A 27,361-nucleotide genomic window follows, 5' to 3' on the forward strand; every position below is an offset into this window, starting at 1 on the left:
CGCCATGGTCCCCACCAGGATAATCGCCGATGAAGGTTCGCCTTGACCTCCACTTCATGGTTGAAAAGGAATGGGTTTTTGCTAGATCGGTTATTGTTCATACAAGTTGGAGCCCTTGTTTAGATAAGACGGGTGGGTGCATTGCCCTTGATGACAGTAAGATTCACTACTTTTGACTTTTCAAATTTGTTTAGCATATCATCCATCTTATCACCATCCTCTATATTGCCCAAACTAGCCACACGCGAACCCCCCATACCCCTTTGTTTGTATTAGTGCTATCAAATTGTAACGAGTGATGTCTGACATGCACATGGATCTATCTAGATTGCCTCTATCATGGAAACGAAACCTAACTTACCAAACCACACTATATGTGGCTTCCTATGGGTCAGACGCAAAGATGCGCGTGCCAACAGTTACCAGGTCAACTATGCTCGAATTTTTCGCACAACTTTCCTCGAAATATAGGACTTGCAGTGCGCCAGTGTTGCAGTGTGCACCATTGGATTTGGCTCCTGCACATGGATCCTTCCCGCTCCTGGAGCCACGTACACCTTCCCTCCGATCTAGTCGCTATCCAAATCTTCCGAGAATCGACCTACTTGACACTGCGAGACGGGAACTATAATTTTTGGATAGACCCTTGGATCAATGGTGCGTCAATCGTGGAGCTGGCACCTCTTATCTTCGACCATGTCCCTAAACGACGTCGTAGGGACCGCATTGTGCACTAGGGTCTTGCGGACCATGCCTGGGTACGTGACATTTCTGGTGCGCTTGATTCCACAACTCTTGTGTGACGCCCTCGATTCAATCGTACACCAATCATACACACAAATGTGTACGATTAAGATCAAGGACTCACGGGAAGATATCACAACACAGCTCTAGACACAAATTAAAATAATACAAGCTTTATATTACAAGCCAGGGGCCTCGAGGGCTCGAATACATAAGCTCGAATACACAAGAGTCAGCGGAAGCAACAATATCTGAGTACAGACATGAGTTAAACAAGATTGCCTTAAGAAGGCTAGCACAAAAGCAACAATGATCGAAAAGGCAAGGCCTCATGCCTGGGAGCCTCCTAATTACTCCTAGTCGTCGGCGGTCTTCACGTAGTAATAGGCATCCTTCGGGTAGTAGTAGTCATCAGTGGCGTCGTCTGGCTCTTGGGCTCCGTCATCTGGTCGCAACAATCGGGTATGGGGGAAAAGAAGTAGCAAAGCAACCGTGAGTACTCATCCAAAGTAATCGCAAGACTTACATCAGATCTAAACTAGTATGCATCTGTATCAAAGAAAAGGGTTGTATCTGTGGACTAAACTGCAGAATGCCAGAAGGGAAGGGGAAAGCCTAGCCTATCGAAGACTAGCATCTTCTGGAAACCACCATCTTGCAGCAGCAGGAGGGAGTAGAGTAGCATAAAGTAAAGTAGCAGTAGTGTTATCAACCTCGGCCAGAGATCCTTTCTCGACTCCCTGCGAGAAAGCAATCCCAGAGACATACTATCCATTTCTCATCACCATCCATTTCTCATCACAATCCATTTCTCATCACAAGTATCCAGTTCTAGTTGTATCGATCGGGATACAACTCCAAGTGTCCGTTACCGTAGGACAGGCTATCGATAGATGTTTTCTTCCCTGTATGGGTGCACCAACTTACCCACCACGCTCGATTAACTCCGGCCGGACACACTTTCCTGGGTCATGCCCGGCCTCGGCCAAACAATACGCCGCAACCCGACCTAGGCTTAATAGAGAGGTCAACACGCCGGACTAAACCTATGCCCCCATGGGTCATGGGCCATCTCCCCGGGAACTCCTGCACGTTGCGTGGGCGACCGGTGAGCAGACCTAGCTACCTCCTTCAACAAGGCAGGAGCTTACGCAGTCCAACCCAGCGCGCGCCGCTCAGTCGCTGATGTCTATTAAGCTTCGGCTGATATATACGACGCAGAACGCCCATACAATGCCCACGTGATGGTTAGTGCTATAAGGCCAGAGGCCCCTCGGATCAAATATCCAAATCGTAGTGGATTAGGAACGCGCGATAACGAGCAGAGACTCACGATCGATGTGACCCCGTCGCCCCGTCTCGAGTACTTGCGACAAGGGCTAAGAATGCTCGGCCACACCTTGTAAGTATCTCGCAGGCACCTTCCAGGTCAACCCAACTCCACATCACTCGCAATTAAGCTCGCGCGGGTACCCCTCAAGGTCGACCCGTCTTCAGTAACATGGTTCAGTGTAAATTCATAGTAACCATAGTAACCGTGTGTCTAACACCAAGAGGAAAACCCTGAGGAATCACCCTTGATGGAGTCCACTCGATGTAATCATCAAGGTGAACGTAAGAGGAATCACCCTCGAAGTTCACACTTGAGGGGTTGCACGATAGAGTCGTATCGAAAGTGGTTAAGGCGGAATCACCCTCGATGACCACGACCGAATAGCTACACTACATGGTAACTTCAGAAGTGCTGATGAGGTCTCACCCCCGGCACTCGATAGTAACACAGTAGTGTCGAGCAACTATGGGGAAAGTGATGTCGGTGTCGGGGCCTGGTCTTCGATCCCGTTGATCGGGTCTTCGATGATGAACCAGGGGCAACAAGGACAAGGTGGAGGTCACTGATGGATCACTAACCAACCTATACTAAGCAGTTTAGGATAAGCAGGTAGGTAACAACAGCAGGTTACAATAAACAGGCTATGCATCAGAATAGGAGCAATCAATTACAGTAGCAAAATCTAATGCAAGCATGAGAGAATGGAATGAGCGATATCGGGATGATCAAAGGGGGGGCTTGCCTGGTTGCTCTGGCAAGGAGGGGTCATCGTCGACGTAGTCGATCACAGGGGCGGCATCGGTCTCTGGGTCTACCAGAGAGAAGAGGGGGAAGAAACAGTAAATATAAAGCAACATAGCACCACAAAGCATAACATGTCAAAAAGCGGTGCCGGGTGTGACCTAACGTATGGCTACACGATATAGGTGAAGGGGGGATTCAACCGGGAATGTTTTCTCGGTTCCGGACCTATGTCAGACAGATGATCGGAGGGGGAAAGTTCCATGTTCAGATAGTTAGAGGCATCTGACATGTATGTGGGTAGCGTATTCGGGTTCGTCTCATTTTTCTGAGCAACTTTCATAGATAAAACTTTTTCATCCGAGTTACAGATTATTTTATATTATTTTTTAAAGTTTTAAATGATATTCTGAAATTTCTGGAATTAAATTAAATTCGAGAAAAAAACAGAACACGTATGTCACCTAGTACTACTCTGGCCAAGTCTATTACATGTGGGGCCAGAGGGGTGCTGACTCAGCAGTCAAGAGTCAAAGTGTTGACTCAGTCAAAAGCAAACAGTGCCATGGGTCCCATATGTCATTGACCGTAGTTAAAAGAAAAGGTTATTTAGATGGGGGCCCACTGTCATTGGGCCATTAGGCCAATTAGCACCTAACTAACCTAATTAGTACTAGCTAATTAGAACGGGCCGGCCTTAGTGGACAGAGCCCAGCCGGCCTCACTGTGGCTGTGCACACACGCACAAACGCACGGCGACTACGGCCAGCCATGGCCAGTAGCTCTCACGGGAGCGGCCGGGGGTTCAGGACGGCGACGGGAAGTGGCGCAGGCGGGCGCAGCGAGGCTGCGGCCGGCACAGGCGCGGTAGGGCGCAGGGCAAGCGGCAGCTGCGTAACGCAACAGCAGGCAGTCGACAGCAGCGGCGCGAAGCAGCAGTAGCAGCGCAGCGGCAAGAGCAGCTGCAGGCGACAGGGCATGGGGCGGCTACGGGCGCGCGCATCCAGTAGGCGCGGCGTGTGGGTGGCTGCAGGGGGTCGTGGACGTGCGGGGTGGCTGGGGCAGGCGCACGCAGGAGCGTGGGTGCGGCTACGGCGAGGTCCGGCCATGGCGGCCTCGGGTGGGCGCGGGTCTACAACGCCGATTCGAAGGGGAAAAGGGGGGAATCGAGGGAGATGCTCAGCACGGGTTAGACGGTGCGCTCGGAGAGGCCGGGAAGGGCTTGACGGCGATGGATTTGACAAATGCGTCAGGCGTTCCGAGGTTGAAGAAGACGAGCGGGTGGTGATGCGTTGCGGCTCCTGTCGAACGGGTGCCCGAAATCGACGCACACGAGGACGACGCAACTCCTGGATGTACTCCTGGGCGCCGGGGAGGTCGGTGGCCGCGATGGCGACGACGGCACAGTGGCGATGGCGTCGGGTGGGTGTGGGGGAGAGCAAAGCGGCGCGAGGGGAGGGGAAGTGGGGAGGCGCTAGGGTTCGGCCAGGGAGTCACGAGGGAGGTTTTGTAGGCGGCTAGGTGGGCGTGGATGGCCGCCACGCACGGCTATCGCCGGCGGATGGACGCCACGGTTCCCCTCTGCTCCTGTAGCGAGAAGGGAGAAGAGGTGAGGTGGGTTGGGCTGTCCACTGTGGACTAGAGCCCAGTCTGCCTAGCTCTTTCCTTTTTTTATGTATGTTATTTAATTATTTGGCATTTACTTTTAGCAGCAAATGATCTTAGAGGTAGCTGAAGCTTGGCACATAAATACACGGTGTTATCCTAAGGCTGCACAAAAAGTTTTAGAGAATTTGGAAAATTTAGACCAATTGTTTAAAATTAAAAAAGGCTTATTTTAATGTTGTTGGACCATTTATTAAATCCTAGGAATTTATCTATGAGTCAAATGATGTTGGTTTCTACATGATAACTCCTTGGTGAATATTTGTAACCCAACCAACATTTTTGTTTTATTTTTGAAGAAAAATAATTTGACATGCAAATTGAATATGAATTTGAAGTTGATTTGGAACAAAGTGATGATTAGCAAAATAATTGTGATGACTTGACAGTCATTAACATGAGTTTACTGTACCATGATTATCGGGGTGTTACAAATCTCCTCCACTACAAGAAATCTCGTCTCGAGATTTAAGAGGTGGAGTAAGGGGGAAGAGTTGGTTATGAAATTCTAACGAATGTTCTTTTTCGTGTTGCCCTTATCGAAGAGGTTGATCCATAACATTGATGTCTTCAGTTCACTGCATCAGGGCATCTTGATGATGTCCTCATCCTTTCTTGAGAAACTCCATCGTACTTACGAATAGGGTATAAGGGGAAAATTATAAGGACGGATATCTAAAAGGTTTGGCATCCGGTAATTATCTCAAGGAAGGAGAGTTTAGAAGCACCAGGAAACAAATCGAGAGTGCTACAAGGAGGTTCAACAAGTTTCAACTAGGTAGGCATCAAGCTGATGCATATATCAGGTGAGGAAGGGGGTTCAAAGCAATGAAGAATAATGTTGTCGTTGATACCGGAATGAATCATGGTAAGGAGGTTAGTTCGTGAATTACCTACGAAGCCAAGTGCAAATAATATTTCGGAATCAAAGTTGTACAAAAGAGTCAGGTTTCGATCATGTGGAACTGTGGGTTGTGGGCCCACCTTGTGTGTTGAAAAAGAAAGGGCGATGATGTTTTGCACATACATGATAGCAAGGCATGTCAGAGAATAGCTTGCCCGTTATGTCAGCGACAACATCAGTACCAAGGGCGAGGGACGAAGAGAACCATTTTCCTGCTCGTTGAACGAGGCGGACCTATATGCAAAGTTCTCGTCCATCGGTGGTTACCGAAATGTCATCAACAATAGTAACAGGGTCTTGCTGACAGAGTGGTACACTAGGGTGTTTTCCATAAGCAGGGAATTATTTCTGCTTATAACATATATAGGTCACAAGAAAGGTTAAACAAACCAATGGAAAGAAAAATGTGTTTATACACAAGATTCAGGAGTGTATCTTTTCCAAGGAAAAGTAGAGCATGATATACATGTTAGATCAACAAGTACATCACCATTTGGATAAAGGGGCAAGGGAATTCATGATGTTATCCATGCAACGGTGTTTGGATAATAGAGCAAGAAACATATGGCAATGCACTTCCAATGTTCTTGTTGCTATTCGGAATACCTTAGTCATGCTTCGAGGTAACATTAACATGGTGTTCCAAGTAGGGGTTGGAGTTGAAGATCACAAGAAATACTCAAGGAACAATTGTAGGAATAGCAAGGAGTCCAAGGTATAACCTAGACATGGTCAAACATGTCTTGGAAAGAAGACAAGGGGGGTTGTCGATGATAACTCACATCATCGAAGGTCATGGATGGTATTTCTCACCGTGAATTCAATTGTCATCTCAACAGAAGTCAAAATGTTGATGTTGATCACGTCAAATTTTGTCGAGAGACTCTATGAAGATGCCATCGAGCAGAAAAGGAAGGATGAAGTGAAATGCTATGAGAACCACGGATTCGACACAAGCTCGAAGTCAAGCTTGTTGTTCGAGGTGAAATGATAAGATGAGGAAGATCTACGTAAGCTTAGCTTATCGTCAGAAGTTGCTCCGGGCATAATGACCAGGTAGCACAGTTAAAAGTTGGCACGATAAAAAAAATATAGCCGATCAGGTTAGGAATGATGCGATAGGGTATTAAACTTCCCAGTAACAAGTACTAGGGGTAATATCGGAAGGTAAATTGGAGTAGAGGTTGGACGGGTGAAATGATCTGCAAAGTGAAAGTATTTTAACTTATTCGGGAAATGGAATCAAGGAGGAACTATGGTCGGAACCACGATTGTAATGGATCAATTCACAGATACAAGATGAACTTGTACCATGGAAATAATTATTTTTACGAGCAGCTTCCATGATAAGTTCTACATAGGGTCCATGGGCATGAAAACAAAGTTCAAGGTCGACTCCCACTTCTTCAATGCATAAGCTTTCATTCACTCCTCGTTTTTTGAAGAAATTGTAACGCGAAAGATTTATCTGGCGAAGTACTAGAAGAGTAAGACTCGTGAGAACTCTCGGGTTCACATGGATTATGGAAGGCATAAGTTCAACCCATTGGGGCATCTTAGGAACATATGACACAAACTTCAGGGGTAAATAACTCAAGCTCAGAAGTAAAGCCTGGCTGGCAAAAGGCAGATGACACAATTTACCAAAGGCATTATGTATCAGGGGAAGAACTCAAGGGTTTGAGAATAGGCAGGAACAATTAGATAATAATCCACCAACGGATATAGTGGACCACAAACAATCTGATGTGAGTATCGATGCTCAACCAGAAGAAGAAATATTGCAAAGGCATCGGATTATAGAAATATCTGGATAATTTCAAAGCTTAATTACAAAGGAATTATGATTTTTCATATCAGAAGATCAGAAGCAGAGGCTCTCATCAAAAGATAATTGAGTTGAATCGATATAGATCTACAATCAATCAAGGTTTCATTTTCCAAGAACAAGCCCATGTTCGGAGTGACGTCTGAGCCGGAAGGATGAATGCTAGGATCTGATTGAGGATTTCGAGCATTCGCAACAAATTGGATGAAGGGACTTGAAACGATAGAGACATAGGATGTCAACGGAGATTACTAGAAATATGGAATTAACCATAATGCCGGCACGCAAGACTTTCCAAAGCAATAGGTTGCAAAGGATTCTCGGAAGGTCGAATAGCATTTCAAGATATTTTGTGAAACACATGAATAACTAGGAATGAACAAATCCTTGATAAGTGTGAGGAATTATTCGAACATGTATTCATTGTGGAAAAGGAGCTGCAAAGCAGCAGGCGCAACGGATTTTAAGAATATCAGAAAGTATTTCAGGGTATCTTGTAATAACAAGAGCAATTGGAAAAGAAGGTTTGGACGGCAAGTGTATGTGGCCATCCATAGGGATTCATCGATGGTAGGGAACTGCAACGGTGAAGGGCACAAGGGTCTAGGTAAAACATCGAAGAGTATCTTTGAAATCTTCTAGTGCACCAAGCGACCATCCGGAATGAGGGGCTCTCCGGGAGGAAGTAGTAACGAGAACCTAAGGTTAGAGTTAGTAAAATCTTTAACCCGAATAGAAGAGAGATCAGAGTCCCATAGTATAGACGAGGAGTAAAAGATCCTAATACCACCCATATGGTGACGTGGGCCCGTAAGCCACACAGCCATGTTAGTAAAAGTTTTTGTAGTGACTAGACTCAACTTCGGCCAAGGAGTTGGAAAGGGGGCTACCTACAGGCAGTCGGCTCTGATACCAACTTGTGACACCCTCGATTCAATCGTACACCAATCATACACGCAAATGTGTACGATTAAAATCAAGGACTCACGTGAAGATATCACAACACAACTCTAGACACAAATTAAAATAATACAAGCTTTATATTACAAGCCAGGGGCCTCGAGGGCTCGAATACATAAGCTCGAATACACAAGAGTCAGCGGAAGCAACAATATCTTAGTACAGACACGGGTTAGACAAAATTGCCTTAAGAAGGCTATCACAAAAGCAACAATGATCGAAAAGGCAAGGCCTCCTGCCTGGGAGCCTCCTAACTACTCCTAGTCGTCGGCGGTCTTCACGTAGTAATAGGCATCCTCCGGGTAGTAGTAGTCATCAGTGGCGTCGTCTGGCTCCTGGGCTCCGTCATCTGGTCGCAACAATCGGGTATGGGGGAAAATAAGTAGCAAAGCAACCGTGAGTATTCATCCAAAGTACTCGCAAGACTTACATCAGATCTAAACTAGTATGCATCTGTATCAAAGGAAAGGGTTGTATCTGTGGACTAAACTGCAGAATGCCAAAAGGGAAGGGGAAAGCCTAGCCTATCGAAGACTAGCATCTTCTGGAAACCACCATCTTGCAGCAACAGGAGGGAGTAGAGTAGCATAAAGTAAAGTAGCAGTAGTGTTATCAACCTCGGCCAGAGATCCTTTCTCGACTCCCTGCGAGAAAGCAATCCCAGAGCCATACTATCCATTTCTCATCACCATCCATTTCTCATCACAATCCATTTCTCATCACAAGTATCCAGTTCTAGTTGTATCGATCGGGATACAACTCCAAGTGTCCGTTACCGTAGGACAGGCTATCGATAGGTGTTTTCTTCCCTGCAGGGGTGCACCAACTTACCCACCACGCTCGATTAACTCCAGCCGGACACACTTTCCTGGGTCATGCCCGGCCTCGGCCAAACAATACGCCGCAACCCGACCTAGGCTTAATAGAGAGGTCAGCACACCGGACTAAACCTATGCCCCCAGGGGTCATGGGCCATCTCCCCGGGAACTCCTGCATGTTGCGTGGGCGGCCGGTGAGCAGACCTAGCTACCTCCAACAAGGCAGGAGCTTACGCAGTCCAACCCGGCACGCGCCTCTCAGTCACTGACGTCTATTAAGCTTCGGCTGATGTATACGACGCAGAACGCCCATACAATGCCCACGTGATGGTTAGTGCTATCAGGCCAGAGGCCCCTCGGATCAAATATCCAAATCGTAGTGGATTAGGAACGAGCGATAACGAGCAGAGACTCACGATCGATGTGACCCCGTCGCCCCGTCTCAAGTACTTGCGACAAGGGATAAGAATGCCCGGCCACACCTTGTAAGTATCTCGCAGGCACCTTCCAGGTCAACCCAACTCCACATCACTCACAATTAAGCTCGCGCGGGTACCCCTCAAGGTCGACCCGTCTTCAGTAACATGGTTCAGTGTAAAGTCATAGTAACCATAGTAACCGTGTGTCTAACACCAAGAGGAAAACCCTGAGGAATCACCCTTGATGGAGTCCACTCGATGTAATCGTCAAGGTGAACGTAAGAGGAATCACCCTCGAAGTTCACACTTGAGGGGTTGCACGACAGAGTCGTATCGGAAGTGGTTAAGGCGGAATCACCCTCGATGACCACGACCGAATAGCTACACTACATGGTAACATCAGAAGTGCTGATGAGGTCTCACCCCCGGCACTCGATAGTAACACAGTAGTGTCGAGCAACTGTGGGGAAAGTGATGTGCGGTGTCGGGGCCTGGTCTTCGATCCCGTTGATCGGGTCTTCGATGATGAACCAGGGGCAACAAGGACAAGGTGGGGGTCACTGATGGATCACTAACCAATCTATACTAAGCAGTTTAGGATAAGCAGATAGGTAACAACAGCAGGTTACAATAAACAGGCTATGCATCAGAATAGGAGCAATCAATTACAGTAGCAAAATCTAATGCAAGCATGAGAGAATGGAATGGGCGATATCGGGATGATCAAAGGGCGGCTTGCCTGGTTGCTCTGGAAAGGAGGGGTCATCGTCGACGTAGTCGATCACAGGGGCGGCATCGGTCTCGGGGTCTACCGGAGAGAAGAGGGGGAAGAAACAGTAAATATAAAGCAACATAGCACCACAAAGCATAACATGTCAAAAAGCGGTGCCGGGTGTGACCTAACGTATGGCTACATGATATAGGTGAAGGGGGGTGATACGTCCATTTTGCATCATGCTTTTATATTGATATTTATCTCATTATGGACTATTATTTCACTTTATATCATAATACTTATGGCTATTCTCTCTTATTTTACAAGGTTTACATAAGGAGGGAGAATGTCGGCAACTGGAATTCTGGGCTGTAAAAGGAGCAAATATTAGAGACCTATTCTGCGCAACTCCAAAAGTCCTGAAACTCCACGGAACGTCTTAAAAGAAATAAAGAAAAATCCACGCCAAAGACGAAGGCCAGGGGGCCCACACCCTGCTCACAAGGGTGGGGGGCGAGCCCCCCTAGGGCGCGCCCCTACCTCGTGGGCCCCCTGGTGGCTCTCCGATGCCCATCTTCTCCTATATGAGGTGTTTTGATGAGAAAAAATAGGAAGGAACTTTTCGGGACGAGACTCTGCCGCCACGAAGCGGAACCTTGGCGGATCCAATCTAGAGCTCCGACAGAGCTATTCTGCCGGGGAAACTTCCCTCCTGGAGGGGGAAATCATCACCATCGTCATCACCAACGCTCCTCTCATCGGGAGAGGGCAATCTTCGTCAACATCTTCACCAGCACCATCTCATCTCCAAACCCTAGTTCATCTCTTGTATCCAATTCTTGTCTCAAAGTCCGGGATTGGTGCTAGTAGGTTGCTAGTAGTGTTGATTACTCGTTGTAGTTGATGCTAGTTGGTTTAATTGGTGGAAGATCATATGTTCAGATCCTATATGCATATTATTACCCCTCTGATTATGAACATGAATATGCTTTGTGAGTAATTACGTTCGTTCCTGAGGACAAGGGAGAAGTCTTGCTATGAGTAGTCATGTGAATTTGGTATTCGTTTGATATTTTGATAAGATGTATGTTATCTAGCCTCTAGTGGTGTTATGTGAACGTCGACTACATAACACTTCACCATTATTTGGGCCTAGAGGAAGGCATTGGGAAGTAATAAGTAGATGATGGGTTGCTAGAGTGACAGAAGCTTAAACCCTAGTTTATGCGTTGCTTCGTAAGGGGCTGATTTGGATCCATACGTATCATGCTATGGTTAGGTTTACCTTAATACTTTTGTTGTAGTTGCGGATGCTTGCAATAGAGGTTAATCATAAGTGGGATTCTTGTTCAAGTAAGAACAGCACCCAAGCACCGGTCCACCCACATATCAAATTATCAAAGTATCGAACGCGAATCATATGAACATGATGAAAACTAGCTTGACGATATTCCCATGTGTCCTCGGGAGCGCTTTTCCTATTATAAGAGTTTGTTCAGGCTTGTCCTTTGCTACAAAAGGATTGGGCCACCTTGCTGCACTTTGTTTACTTTTGTTACTTGTTGCTCGTTACAATTTATCCTATCACACAACTATCTGTTACCACTTATTTCAGTACTTGCAGAGAATACCTTGCTGAAAACCGCTTATCATTTCCTTCTGCTCCTCGTTGGGTTCGACACTCTTACTTATCGAAAGGACTACGATAGATCCCCTATACTTGTGGGTCATCAAGACTCTTTTCTGGTGCCATTGCCGGGGAGTGTAGCACCTTTGGTAGGTGGAATTTGGTAAGGAAAAATTTATATAGTGTGCTGAAATTTACTGTCACTTGTTACTATGGAAAGTAATTTTCTGAGGGGCTTGTTCGGGGTATCTTCACCCTGTCCAGTAGAGCAAAGAGTTTCTCCTCAACCTACTGAACCTATTGAAAATGAAACTCGTTTTGAATTTCCTATGGCTATGATGGAAAAACTGCTAGCTAATCTTTTTACAGGAGATGGAACAAATCATCCTGATGAGCACTTAATATATGTGGATGAAGTTTGTGGATTATTTAGGCTTGCAGGTATACCCAATGATGTTGCTAAGAAGAAGGTCTTCCCTTTATCTTTGAAGGAAGACGCATTGGTATCGTATAGGCAATGTGATGATATGAGATCATGGGACTATAAAAGATTGAAGCTGTAATTTCATCAAAAGTATTACCCTATGCATCTTGTTCATCGTGATCGCAATTATATATATAATTTCTGGCCTCGCGAAGGAGAAAGCATCGCTCAAGCTTGGGGGAGGCTTAAATCAATGTTATATTCATGCCCCAATCATGAGCTCCAGAGAGAAATAATAATGCAAAGTTTTTATGCTCGGCTTTCTGAAAACAATCGCAACATGCTCGATACTTCTTGTGCTGGCTCTTTTATGATGAAGACTATTGAATTCAGATGGAATTTATTGGATAGAATTAAACGCAACTCTGAAGATTCGGACCTCGACGAAGGTAAGGAGTCAGGTATGACACCTAAGTTTGATTGTGTTAAATCTTTTATGGATACTGATATTTTCCGTAAGTTTAGCACTAAATATGGACTTGACTCTGAGATAGTAGCTTCTTTCTGTGAATCTTTTGCTACTTATGTTGATCTCCCTAAGGAGAAGTGGTTTAAATAACATCCTCCCATAGAAGTAAAAGTAGCTGCACCTATTAAAGTTGAAGAAAAGACTATCACTTATAATGATCCTATTGTTCCTACTTCTTATATTGAGAAACCACCTTTCCCTGTTAGAATAAAGGATCATGCTAAAGCTTCAACTGTTGTTCGTAAAAGCAACATTAGAACTTATACACCTCCTGAGCAAGTTAAAGTAGAACCTAATATTGCTATTGTTGAAGATCTCTTGTCTGATAATATTGATGGGCATGTTATTCAGTTCGAAGGTGAAACTGCTAGAATTGCCAAACCTTGTGATAAGGATAAACATAGACCTGTGGTAGGCGTGCCTGTTATTTCTGTTAAAATAGGAGATCATTGTTATCATGGCTTATGTGATATGGGTGCTAGTGCTAGTGTTATACCTCATGACTTATACAAAGAAATTAAGAATGAAATTGCACCTGTTGAGTTAGAAGATATTGATGTTACTATTAAACTTGCCAATAGAGATACTATTGCAACAATTGGAATTGTTAGAGATGTTGAAGTCTTGTGTGGGAAAACTAAATATCCTGCTGATTTTCTTGTTCTTGGTTCCCCACAAGATAGCTTTTGTCCAATTATATTTGGTCGACCCTTCTTAAATACTGTCAATGCTACCATAGATTGCATGAAGAATGTCGTTACTGTTGGCTTGGATGATATGGTTCATGAGTTTAATTTCTTTAAATTTAGTAAACAACATCGTGAGGAAGAATTACCTACTAAGTATGAAATTATTGGTCTTGCTTCTATTGCTGTACCTCCTAGTGATCCTTTAGAACACTATTTGCTAGACCATGAAAATGATATGTTCATGAATGAAAGAAGGGAAATAGATGAAGTATTCTTTAAACAGGAACCTGTTCTGAAACACAATTTGCCTATTGAAATTTTAGGGGATCCCCCTCCACCCAAGGGTGATCCCGTGTTTGATCTTAAACCTTTGCCTGATAATCTTAAATATGCTTATCTTGATGAAAAGAAGATATATCCTGTTATTATTAGTGCTAACCTTTCAGAGCATGAGGAAGAAAGATTATTGAAAACTCTAAAGAAGCATCGTGCTGCTATTGGATATACTCTTGATGATCTTAAGGGCATTAGTCCCACTCTATGCCAACGTAAAATAAATTTGGAAGCAGATGCCAAACCAGTTCGTGATCCTCAACGACATCTGAATCCTAAAATGAAAGAAGTGATAAGAAAAGAAATACTCAAGCTTCTAGAGGCAGGTATAATCTATCCCGTTGCTGATAGTGAGTGGGCAAGTCATGTCCATTGTGTCCCTAAAAGGGGAGGTATTACTGTTGTTCCTAATGATAAAGATGAATTGATTCCACAAAGAATTATCACAGGTTATTGGATGGTAATTGATTTCCGCAAATTAAATAAAGCTACTAAGAAAGATCATTACCCCTTACCTTTTATTGATCAAATGCTAGAAAGATTATGCAAACATACACACTATTTCTTTCTAGATGGTTATTCTGATTTCTCTCAAATACCTGTGTCGGCTAAAGATCAATCAAAGACTACTTTTACATGCCCTTTTGGTACTTTTGCTTATAGACGTATGCCTTTTGGTTTATGTAATGCACCTGCTACCTTTCAAATATGCATGATGGCTATATTCTCTGACTTTTGTGAAAAGATTTGTGAAGTTTCCATGGACGACTTTTCCGTCTATGGTTCCTCTTTTGATCATTGCTTGAGCAATCTTAATCGAGTTTTGCAGAGATGCGAAGAAACTAATCTTGTCTTGAATTGGGAAAAGTGCCACTTTATGGTTAATGAAGGTATTGTCTTGGGGCATAAAGTTTCTGAAAGAGGTATTGAAGTTGATAAAGCCAAGGTTGATGCTATTGAAAAAATGCCATGTCCCAAGGACATCAAAGGTATAAGAAGTTTCCTTGGTCACGCCGGATTTTACAGGAGGTTCATTAAGGACTTCTCAAAAATTTCTTGGCCTCTGACTAATTTATTGCAAAAAGATATACCATTTGTCTTTGATGATGATTGTGTAGAAGCATTTGAAATACTTAAGAAAGCATTAGTCTCTGCACCTGTTGTTCAGCCACCTGATTGGAATTTACCCTTTGAAATTATGTGTGATGCTAGTGATTATGCTGTAGGTGCTGTTCTAGGGCAAAGAGTTGATAAGAAATTAAATGTTATTCACTATGCTAGTAAGACTCTAGACAATGCTCAAAGAAATTATGCTACTACTGAAAAAGCAGTTGTATTTGCTTGTGATAAGTTCAGATCTTATATTGTTGATTCTAAAGTAACTATTCAAACTGATCATGCTGTTATTAAATATCTTATGGAAAAGAAAGATGCTAAACCTAGACTTATTAGATGGGTTCTCTTGCTACAACAATTTGATTTGTATATTGTTGATAGAAAGGGAGCTGAGAACCCCGTTGCAGTCAACCTGTCTAGATTAGAAAATATTCTTGATGACCCACTACCTATTAATGATGACTTTCCTGATGAACAATTAAATGTTATAAGTACTTCCCGTAGTACTCCATGGTATGCTAATTATATTGTTGCTAAGTTTATACCACCTAGTTTCACATACCAGCAAAAGAAAAAGTTTTTCTATGATTTGAGGCATTACTTTTGGGATGACCCACACCTTTATAAAGAAGGAGTAGATGGTGTCATTAGACTTTGTGTACCTGAGCATGAACATGAACAGATCCTACGCAAGTGTCATTCCGAGTCTTATGGAGGACACCACGCTGGAGATAGAACTGCACATAAGGTATTGCAATCTGGTTTTTATTGGCCTACTCTCTTCAAGGATGCCCGTAAGTTTGTCTTGTCTTGTGATGAATGTCAAAGAATTGGTAATATTAGTAGACGTCAAGAAATGCCTATGAATTATTCACTTGTTATTGAACCATTTGATGTTTGGGGCTTTGATTATATGGGACCTTTTCCTGCCTCCAATGGATACACACATATCTTAGTTGCTGTTGATTACGTTACTAAGTGGGTAGAAGCTATTCCAACTAGTAGTGCTGATCATAACACTTCCATTAAAATGCTTAAGGAAGTTATTTTCCCGAGGTTTGGAGTCCCTAGATATTTAATGACTCATGGTGGTTCACACTTTATTCATGGTGCTTTCCGTGCTTGCTAAGTATGATGTTAATCATACAATTGCATTTCCTTATCACCCACAGTCTAGTGGTCAAGTAGAGGTGAGCAATAGACAGCTCAAATTAATTTTGCAAAAGACTGTTAATAGGTCTAGAAAGAATTGGTCTAAGAAACTTGATGATGCATTATGGGCTTATAGAACTGCATACAAAAATCCTATGGGTATGTCTCCATATAAAATGGTCTATGGAAAAGCATGTCACTTACCTCTCGAACTAGAACATAAGGCATATTGGGCTATTAAAGAGCTTAACTATGATTTTAAACTTGCCGGTGAGAAGAGGTTATTTGATATTAGCTCACTTGATGAATGGAGAACCCAAGCTTATGAAAATGCCAAGTTGTTTAAAGAAAAAGTTAAAAGATGGCATGACAAAGGAATACAAAAGCGTGAGTTTAATGTAGGTGATTATGTATTGCTATACAACTCTCGTTTAAGATTTTTTGTAGGAAAACTTCTCTCTAAATGGGAAGGCCCCTACGTCATCGAGGAGGTCTACCGTTCCGGTGCCATAAAAATCAACAACTTCAAGGGCACAAATCCGAAGGTGGTAAATGGTCAAAGAATTAAACATTATATCTCAGGTAACCCCATAAATGTTGAAACCATAACCCCGGAGGAATACATAAGGGACACTTTCCGGAACGTTTCAGACTCTAGAAAGGAATAGGTATGTGGTACGGTAAGTAAACCGACTCCAAAACAACTTTTAAGACAATATTTCTCTGTTTGGAATATTTAGAAAAATAGAAAAATAAGTAGTAGTCCGGGAAAGACAGAAGGGCCCCACGAGGGTGGTGGGCGCGCCCCCCTACCTCGTGAGCGCCTCGTGTGCCCTCCGGACTCCGTTTTCTTGCACGTTACGTATTTTGGTCGGTAAAAATTCATTATATATTCTCCCGAAGGTTTTGACTCCCGTATCACGCAAAAATCTCCTGTTATTGTTTCGAGCTATTTTTCTGACAGATCTAGGTTATCATGATGGCCCCAAGCGCCTCCAAGGACAAGTTCTTTGAGAAGGTCATCAACCCTTACCTCGCGGAGGTGCTGCAACACCCTCAAACCATTGAGATGCGTGATGGGTTGCTGCACATCCGCGATGAAGAGGGACCAAAGGGGACCGGAAGCATGGAGACGAGGCTCAAAGCAGTGGAGCGACAAGTTTTCAAGTGCCAAAGGATGGTGGAGCATGGAATCAACGCTAGCCACATGATGCTCGCGGAGTTCACCAACAACTACAAGCCGGATGCCAAGAACACCGAGGAGGCCATCTTCAAGCTACATGAGAAGATCGAGCACCTCCAAGCCCAAGTCTATGACCTTCAAAACCAAAACTGTGAGTATGAATATAGATTCAAAAGAATGAGTTTGGCTACAGATTTGAGGATTCCGGAGACTCGATCATCTTTCTATGATGGTGAGCCTATGCCTTGGAAGATGGATAACAAGCCCGCATCATCAACAACACCTCCGCCGTCTCCTCCAACAAAGAAGAATTGAGTATCTGGGTATGGGCACTCCCCTTGGCAAATGCCAAGCTTGGGGGAGGTGCCCCGGTATCGTATCACAATCACAACTCTTATCTTTACCCTTTTTCTTAGTTCGATCCTATTAGTAGTATCTTGATCTAGTAGAATAAAGTTTATGGCATGATCTAGTTTTGAGTTTTGCTTTACGATCTCTCTATGTAATCGAGTCCGTGAGCTATATGTAATAAAGATTAGTGTTGAGTCAAGGGCTTGATTATTTTTCCATGATCTTGGGTGAATAAAAGAAAAGAGAAAAGGAATAAAAAGAAACAAAAGGTGCATATTGATCTTATTGAGAGTAATGACTTCACATAGAAAGAGTATGATGATTAAAAGTTGTTGGGAGTTGGCAGACATAGCTTTGGTCATTGTTGTAATTAATAGGAAGTAATAAGGAAAGAGAGGTTTTCACATATAGATATATTATCATTGACATCTTTTATGATTGGGAGCACTCATTAAAATATGACATGCTAAAGAGTTGATGTTGGACAAGGAAGACAACGTAATGAGTTATGTCTTTCTTATATCTGAGATAAAGTATGTTGTCATGGTTCCTCTAACTTGTTGAGCTTGCCTTTCCCCCTCATGCTAGCCAAATTCTCAGCACTAAGTAGAAATACTACTTGTGCTTCCAAATATCCCTAAACCAGTTTTGCCATGAGAGTCCACCATATCTACCTATGGATTGAGTAAGATCCTTCAAGTAAGTTGTCATCGGTGCAAAGCAATAAAAATTGCTCTAAATATGTATGATTGATTGGTGTGGGAGAAATAAACTTTATACGATCTTGTGATGTGGAAGTAATAAAAGCGACGGACTGCATAATAAAGGTTCATATCACAAGTGGCAATATAAAGTGACGTTCTTTCACATTGAGATTTTATATATCCAACCATAAAAGTGCATGGCAACCTCTGCTTCCCTTTGCGAAGGGCCTATCCTTTATTATTATCTTCTACCTTATGTAAGAGTGACGGTGATCTTCACCTTTCCTTTTTCATTTTATCCTTTGGCAAGCTCAGCATGTTGGAAAGAACATGATATATATATATATATCTAATTGGATGTAGGGGAGCATGAATCATTATTGTTGACATTACCCTTGAGGTAAAAGGTTGTGGGGCAAAACTATAAGCCCCTATCTTTCTCTGTGTCCGATTAAAACTCTGTAACCACAAGTATCGCGTGAGTGTTAGCAATTATGGAGGACTAAATGATAGTTGAGTATGTGGACTTGATTTTTAGCTCTGACATAGACTCTTTCCGATGTTATGATAAATTGCAATTGCTTCAATGACTGAGATTATAGTTTGTTGGAGCCCAATAAGGTTTATGATTTATACTTTTGCATTGTGAATAGATCATCACTTGAACATAAGTAATCATATGACAAAATCTATATATGTTGCTATTATAAGAATAATCATGATGCCTTCATGTCCGTATTTTATTTTTATCGACGCCTCTACCTCTAAACATGAGGACATATTTATTGTTATCGGCTTTCCGCTTGAGGACAAGCGAGGTCTAAGCTTGGGGGAGTTGATACGTCCATTTTGCATCATGCTTTTATATTGATATTTATCTCATTATGGACTGTTATTTCACTTTATGTCACAATACTTATGGCTATTCTCTCTTATTTTACAAGGTTTACATAAGGAGGGAGAATGCCGACAGCTGGAATTCTGGGCTGGAAAAGGAGCAAATATTAGAGACCTATTATGCGCAACTCCAAAAGTCCTGAAACTCCACGGAATGTCTTAAAAGAAATAAAGAAAAATCCACGCCAAAGACGAAGGCCAGGGGGCCCACACCCTGCTCATGAGGGTGCCCATCTCCCTACCTCGTGGGCCCCCTGGTGGCTCTCCGATGCCCATCTTCTCCTATATGAGGTGTTTCGATGAGAAAAAAATAGGAAGGAACTTTTCGGGACGAGACTCCGCCGCCACGAAGCGGAACCTTGGCGGATCCAATCTAGAGCTCCAGCAGAGCTATTCTGCCGGGGAAACTTCCCTCCCGGAGGGGGAAATCATCACCATCGTCATCACCAATGCTCCTCTCATCGGGAGAGGGCAATCTCCGTCAACATCTTCACCAGCACCATCTCATCTCCAAACCCTAGTTCATCTCTTGTATCCAATTCTTGTCTCAAAGTCCGGGATTGGTGCTAGTAGGTTGCTAGTAGTGTTGATTACTCGTTGTAGTTGATGCTAGTTGGTTTAATTGGTGGAAGATCATATGTTCAGATCCTATATGCATATTATTACCCCTCTGATTATGAACATGAATATGCTTTGTGAGTAATTACGTTCGTTCCTGAGGACAAGGGAGAAGTCTTGCTATGAGTAGTCATGTGAATTTGGTATTCGTTTGATATTTTGATAAGATGTATGTTGTCTAGCCTCTAGTGGTGTTATGTGAACGTCGACTACATAACACTTCACCATTATTTGGGCCTAGAGGAAGGCATTGGGAAGTAATAAGTAGATGATGGGTTGCTAGAGTGACAGAACCTTAAACCCTAGTTTATGCGTTGCTTCGTAAGGGGCTGATTTGGATCCATATGTTTCATGCTATGGTTAGGTTTACCTTAATACTTTTGTTGTAGTTGCGGATGCTTGCAATAGAGGTTAATCATAAGTGGGATGCTTGTTCAAGTAAGAACAGCACCCAAGCACCGGTCCACCCACATATCAAATTATCAAAGTATCGAACGCGAGTCATATGAACGTGATGAAAACTAGCTTGACGATATTCCCATGTGTCCTCGGGAGCGCTTTTCCTATTATAAGAGTTTGTTCAGGCTTGTCCTTTGCTACAAAAGGATTGGGCTACCTTGCTGCACTTTGTTTACTTTTGTTACTTGTTGCTCGTTACAATTTATCCTATCACACAACTATCTGTTACCACTTATTTCAGTACTTGCAGAGAATACCTTGCTGAAAACCGCTTATCATTTCCTTCTGCTCCTCGTTGGGTTCGACACTCTTACTTATCGAAAGGACTACGATAGATCCCCTATACTTGTGGGTCATCAGGGGGATTCAACCTGGAATGTTTTCTCGGTTCCGGACCTGTGTTAAACAGATGACCGGAGGGGAAAGTTCCATGTTCAGATAGTTAGAGGCATCTGACATGTATGTGGGTAGCGTATTTGGGTTCGTCTCATTTTTCTGAGCAACTTTCATATATAAAACATTTCCATCCGAGTTACGGATTATTTTATATTAATTTTTAAAGTTTTAAATGATATTATGAAATTTCTGGAATTAAATTAAATTCGAGAAAAAAATAGAACACGTATGTCACCTAGTACTACTCTCACCAAGTCTATTACATGTGGGGCCAGAGGGGTGCTGACTCAGTAGTCAAGAGTCAAAGTGTTGACGCGGTCAAAAGCGAACAGTGCCGTGGGTCCCATATGTCATTGACCGTAGTTAAAAGAAAAGGTTATTTAGATGGGGGCCCACTGTCATTGGGCCATTAGGCTAATTGAAAGCACAAGTGCTCCCTGGGTGGTTTTGGTAATTAATGTCAACATATCTCTTGTTGGACTAGTACTCTTACCTAGTATGTTTCAGATAAGTTCAACAATGGAGTGGCATGGACTAGAGGATGTGGAACCCCTTCAAGATGCTAAGGACAAAGGATTGGCTCAAGATTCAAGATCAAGACTCTACATTTTCTACTTTAGTGATCCAAGATCACATTGAGTCTATAGGAAAAGCCAATACTATCAAGAGGGGATGAGGTGTTGCTTAATGGTTTGCTTGCTCAAAGTGCTTAGTGATATGCTCCAAAACCCTCAACTACCTTCCCACATCCACATATGACCTAAACCAAAAGTCAAACTCGGCCCCACCGATTCTATCTATCCGGCGCCACCGAGTTTCAGATGTCATAGCCACTGCCACAAACCCCAGCAAATCGGTTTCACCGATAGGGATCTCGGTTTCACCGAGATGGGATTGTAATCTCTCTGTGTATGTCCATTACCAAAATCGGTCTCACCGAGTTTGAGCAATCGGTACTACCGAGATTACAATGCAAACCCTTTGGTTAGCTTATTACCAAAATCGGTCCCACCGAGTTTGTGTAATCGGTCTCACCGAGTTTTCCTGACCAACTCTCTGGTTAGCTTATTACCAAAATCGGTCCCCCCCCCCCGAGTTTGTGTAATCGGTCACACCGAGATTGCGTTATGCCCTAACCCTAACCATATTGGTCCTACCGAGTTGCATCTCAGTCCCATCAAAAATCCTAACGGTCACTAGGTTTGCTGAATCGGTCCGACCGAGTTTAACCATTCAGTCCCACCGAGTTTGGCAAATTGTGTGTAAGGGTTAGATTTTGTGTGGAGGCTATATATACCCCTCCACCCACTCTTCATTCGTGGAGAGAGCCATCAGAACATACCTACACTTCCAATACACATTTTCTGAGAGAGAACCACCTACACTTGTGTTGAGGTCAAGATATTCCATTCCAACCATATGAATCTTGATCTCTAGCCTTCCCCAAGTTGCTTTCCACTCAAATCTTCTTTCCACCAAATCCAAATCCTGTGAGAGAGAGTTGAGTGTTGGGGAGACTATCATTTGAAGCACAAGAGCAAGGAGTTCATCATCAACACACCATTTGTTACCTCTTGGAGAGTGGTGTCTCCTAGATTGGCTAGGTGTCACTTGGGAGCCTCCAACAAGATTGTGGAGTTGAACCAAGGAGTTTGTAAGGGCAAGGAGATCGCCTACTTCGTGAAGATCTACCGCTAGTGAGGCAAGTCCTTCATGGGCGACGGCCGTGATGTAATAGACAAGGTTGCTTCTTCGTGGACCCTTTGTGGGTGGAGCCCTCCGTGGACTCGCACAACCGTTACCCTCCGTGGGTTGAAGTCTCCATCAACGTGGATGTACGATAGCACCACCTATCGGAACCACGACAAAAACATCCGTGTCTCCAATTGCGTTTGAATACTCCAAACCCTTCTTTTTACATTCTTGCAAGTTGCATGCTTTACTTTCCGCTGCTCATATACTCATTGCATGCTTGCTTGATATGTATTGTGTTTGTTAAACTTGTGCTTAAACTCCACTTAAATTTAAGAATATTAAAAACTGCAAATTTTGGCACTTAGTGTCTAATCACCCCCCTCTAGACACCTCTTCTCGATCCTTTCAATTGGTATCAGAGCTTTGGTATCCATTGCCTTGGTTTAAACACCATTGGAGGAAGATGGATGTGTCTACTTTGGGGAGTCTTAGACATAGAGTGCCTATTCTTGATGGAGACTATTTTCATGAGTGGAAAAATGAAATGCTTGAGATTTTCAATGAATATCATTTGAACAAGTACATTACTAGCCCTTGTGCACCTCATGTTGATCCTTTGCACCCTACCCTAGATGAATATATTGACATGATTCACAATCTTAGAACTGTTGAGCTCATCATTAGAGGCTTGCCTAGAAACTTGATTAGATGTTTGCCTACTCTCAAGTGTGCCTACACCATATGGAGATTTCTTGAGGAACGATTTCCAGATTATTCCTTGAAAAATTTAGACGAAATTCTCCATAAGTCTATTGCCTTGAGTAAGATGAACTCTAGTGATCCTAGCTTTGGTGATCGTCTATTTGAGCTTACCAATCTCATGCGTGCTAAAGGAAATGTTGGAATCATTAGCGATATCATATCCGAAGCTATTAGAATTCATAAAGGTAACCATTGTGATGATCATTTATCTAATGAATTACCCTCTCTAGGAATTGATCAATCACAAGATGATGTTGAACATGGATACTATGATGAAGATGATGATAGTGACTATGATCTTGATGATGCAATGAGGCATTTTGGTCTTATGGCAAATCTTCGCGGCTACATGGCTGGAGGAAAGGAATGGGTCCTTGATAGTGGATGTACTGATCATGTGACCGGAGATAAAGATATGTTCCATGAGCTTGCTGAAAACGATGACCCTCGAAAATATGTCACTTTTGGTGATAATTCAAAGGGTAAGGTGGTTGGCCTTGGTAAGGTGGCCATCTCACATGATAGCTCCATACAAAATGTCATGCTCGTTGAATCCCTTGGATACAATTTACTTTCAGTTTCTAGACTTGCGGATTTTGGTTTCAATGTCTTATTCACTGAAGTAGATTGCCAAGTGTTTCGTAGAGACAATCATAAAATGGTCTTTACCGATATACGTAGAGGAGATCTTTACATTGTTGATTTCACTAAAAAGGCTCAACCTAGAACTTGCCTAATTACCAAATCTTCTAAAGGCTGGTTGTGGCATAGAAGACTAGGTCATGTTGGTATGCGAAATCTTGATAAGCTTATTAAAGGTGATCATATCCTTGGAATAAAAGATGTCATATTTGACAAGGATAGACTTTGTAGTGCTTGTCAAGCAGGGAAACAAGTTGGAGGAAGTCACCGCGCAAAGAACATCATGACCACAAGAAGACCACTCGAGCTACTTCACATGGATCTCTTTGGTCCAAATTCCTACAAGAGTCTCAGTGGTAACTCATTTGGTCTAGTCATAGTTGATGATTTTTCAAGATTTACGTGGGTGTTCTTTCTTGATGACAAATCGCAGGTCCAACAGATCTTCAAAAACTTCACTAGGAAGGCCCAAAATCAGTTTGACGTGAAGATCAAGAAGGTTCGGAGCGACAACGGAACGGAGTTCAAGAACGCAAATGTGGACACCTTTCTTGACGAAGAAGGGATTTCACACGAGTTCTCGGCTACGTACACACCTCAACAAAATGGAGTTGTTGAAAGGAAGAGCCGGACTCTTATCGAGATGGCAAGAACAATGCTTGATGAGTACAAAACGCCAAAGCACTTTTGGGCGGAAGCGGTTGAGACAGCTTGTCATGCAACAAATCGCTTGTATCTTCACAAGCTACTCGGCAAGACGGCATACGAGCTCCTCACCGGTAACAAACCCCAAGTTGGATACTTTCGAGTATTCGGCTCAAAGTGCTACATTCTTGATAAGCATCGTCGTTCTAAATTTGCTCCTAAATCTCATGAAGGTTTCCTACTTGGTTATGGCTCAAACTCTCACACTTACCGTGTCTACAACAATTTCACCCGAAAGGTTGAAGAGACGGTAGATGTGAAATTTGATGAATCTAACGGCTCGCAAGTAGAGCAATTGCCAATTGATGTAGGAGACAAAGACCCTTCAGAAGCAATTCAAGACTTGTCCATTGGAAAGATTGGTCCAACGGAAGTGAAGGAGAGTATCTCGTCCGTCCAAGTGGAAGCTTCTACCTCACGACAAGGTGAACCAAGAGTTGATACGGAAGCATCCACAAGTGGGACACGCCCAGATGAAGAAAATGAGGAAGCGCACCAAGATGAACATCAACAACCTCCTTCTCCACCGCGACAAGAGAACGACAACATCAAAAATGAAGAAGGCCAAGAAGAAGCACAAGATGAAGAGGATGTTCCACCCTGACCCAAGCAAAAGCTTTCACGAGTTTGAGCAAGAATTGCTAAGGATCATCCCGTCGAGCAAATCTACAATGATATCCAAACCGGGAGAATCACTCGCTCTAAAACTTGTTTAGCTAACTTTTGTGAACATTACTCATTCATCTCTAGCATTGAACCTATGAAGGTTGAAGAAGCATTGGAGTATCTGGACTGGATAAACGCTATGCATGAAGAGCTACACAACTTTGAGAGAAATCAAGTGTGGACATTGGTCGAGAAGCCCGACAACAACCACAACATCATTGGTACCAAATGGGTGTTTCGCAACAAGCAAGATGAAGATGGACAAGTGGTTCGCAACAAAGCACGTCTCGTCGCCCAAGGCTACACACAAGTTGAAGGTATGGACTATGGTGAGACATATGCTCCCGTTGCTAGACTTGAGTCCATTCGCATCTTACTTGCTTATGCTAATCACCATGATATCACCTTGTACCAAATGGACATTAAAAGTGCTTTTCTAAATGGAAAAATTGAGGAAGAAGTTTATGTTAAGCAACCTCCCGGCTTCGTCAATCCTAAGAAACCTAATAATGTTTACAAACTTCACAAAGCCCTTTATGGTCTTAAACAAGCTCCTAGAGCATGGTATAAATGCTTGACCAAGTTCCTTATTGAAAAAGGCTTTGAAATTGGTAAAATTGATTCTACTCTTTTTACTAAAAGCTGTTTGTGTGCCAAATTTATGTTCATGATATCATATTTGGTTCAACTAACCCTCATTTTAGTGAGAAGTTTGGAAAGCTAATGTCGGAGAAGTTTGAGATGTCTATGATGAGTGAACTCAAATTCTTTCTCGGTTTGCAAATCAAGCAAACTAAGGAAGGTACCTTTGTCTCTCAAACGAAGTACACCAAGGACTTATTCAAGAAGTTCAATATGCAAGAATGCAAAGGTATGACTACACCCATGCCTACTAGTGGACATCTTGATTTGACCAAAGATGGTGAACCGGTTGATCAAAAGGTTTATCGCTCTATGATTGGTTCATTGTTATATCTATGTGCCTCTCGTCCCGATATTATGCTAAGTGTGTGCATGTGTGCACGATATCAAGCTGCTCCTAAAGAGTGTCATCTTAAGGTTGTGAAAAGGATAGTGAGATACCTAATCCATACACCAAATTTTGGCATTTGGTATCCTAAGAGGTCCTCTTTTGATCTTGTTGGCTACTCCAATTCGGACTATGCCGGAGACAAGGTTGATAGAAAATCCACTTCGGGTACTTGTCAATTCCTTAGTAGATCTCTTGTGTCTTGGTCTTCCAAGAAACAAAACTCGGTATCCTTATCCACCGCCGAAGTGGAATACATTGCCGCTGGTTCATGTTGTGCTCAATTACTTAGGATGACCCAAACTCTTAAAGATTATGGGATATATGTGAAACATGTTCCATTGCTATGTGACAATGAAAGTGCTATTAAGATTGCTCACAATCCCGTGCAACATTCTCGAACTAAGCATATTGAAGTCCGTCATCATTTCATTCGAGATCATGTTGCAAAAGGGGACATTAACCTTAAGCATGTTCGCACCGATAAGTAATTGGCGGATATATTCACTAAACCACTTGATGAGAAAGTGTTTTGCAGGTTGAGAGGTGAATTGAACATCATTGATGCTTCAAACTTGGAGTAGGAACTCCATTTGATACATGCGGGGCATGAGCCTATGACTAATCCTCGATATTTCTCTTATGATGCTATTCATATGTCTTGGATATATTTGTACCTTGCATGGTATCTAACCCATGTAGGTACTTGGATGAATCTAAATCTATGAGATTGCCACACACTCACATCTTGAGCAATTTCTACATCACCAAGTCTCTACACATTGGTGGTTGAAGACCAGGAAGCACGAAACCATTCAAACATATCCTTTGGCAAATTCTATGTTGAGTCTCATGATTGTCATTTTGGATACACAAGTGTTCTTCCTTGCAAAGCTAACCCATGTAGGTACATGAACTCAAACTCCAAGTGGTGCTCCCAACTCTTAATGAACTACATCAACCTTGAGCAACCCGCACAAGTTCAACTACATGATCAAGATCAACACCACCACCCAAGGTATGTTATTCCATCTTAGAGAAGCTTTACTCCAAGTCATGAGCCAAAGCAACTCGACAAGATGTGAATACATCAAGATGCTTAAACGAAAAATGGTAACCCCATTTTGGGCTTAAACGGTGAGTATGACCTATGATCAAGTGCTCTCACTTGACTCCTAAGTCAATATACTCTAACATAGGTGACTTTGTCACCGACCATTTCTAGATGAAGTTCTCTAGTGTTTCTTCGTGCTTTT

This window comes from Triticum urartu, chromosome 2A (genome assembly GCF_056163025.1).
Source record: "Triticum urartu cultivar PI428250 chromosome 2A, HENAU_Tu73, whole genome shotgun sequence".
NCBI classification, from domain to species: Eukaryota; Viridiplantae; Streptophyta; class Magnoliopsida; order Poales; family Poaceae; genus Triticum; species Triticum urartu.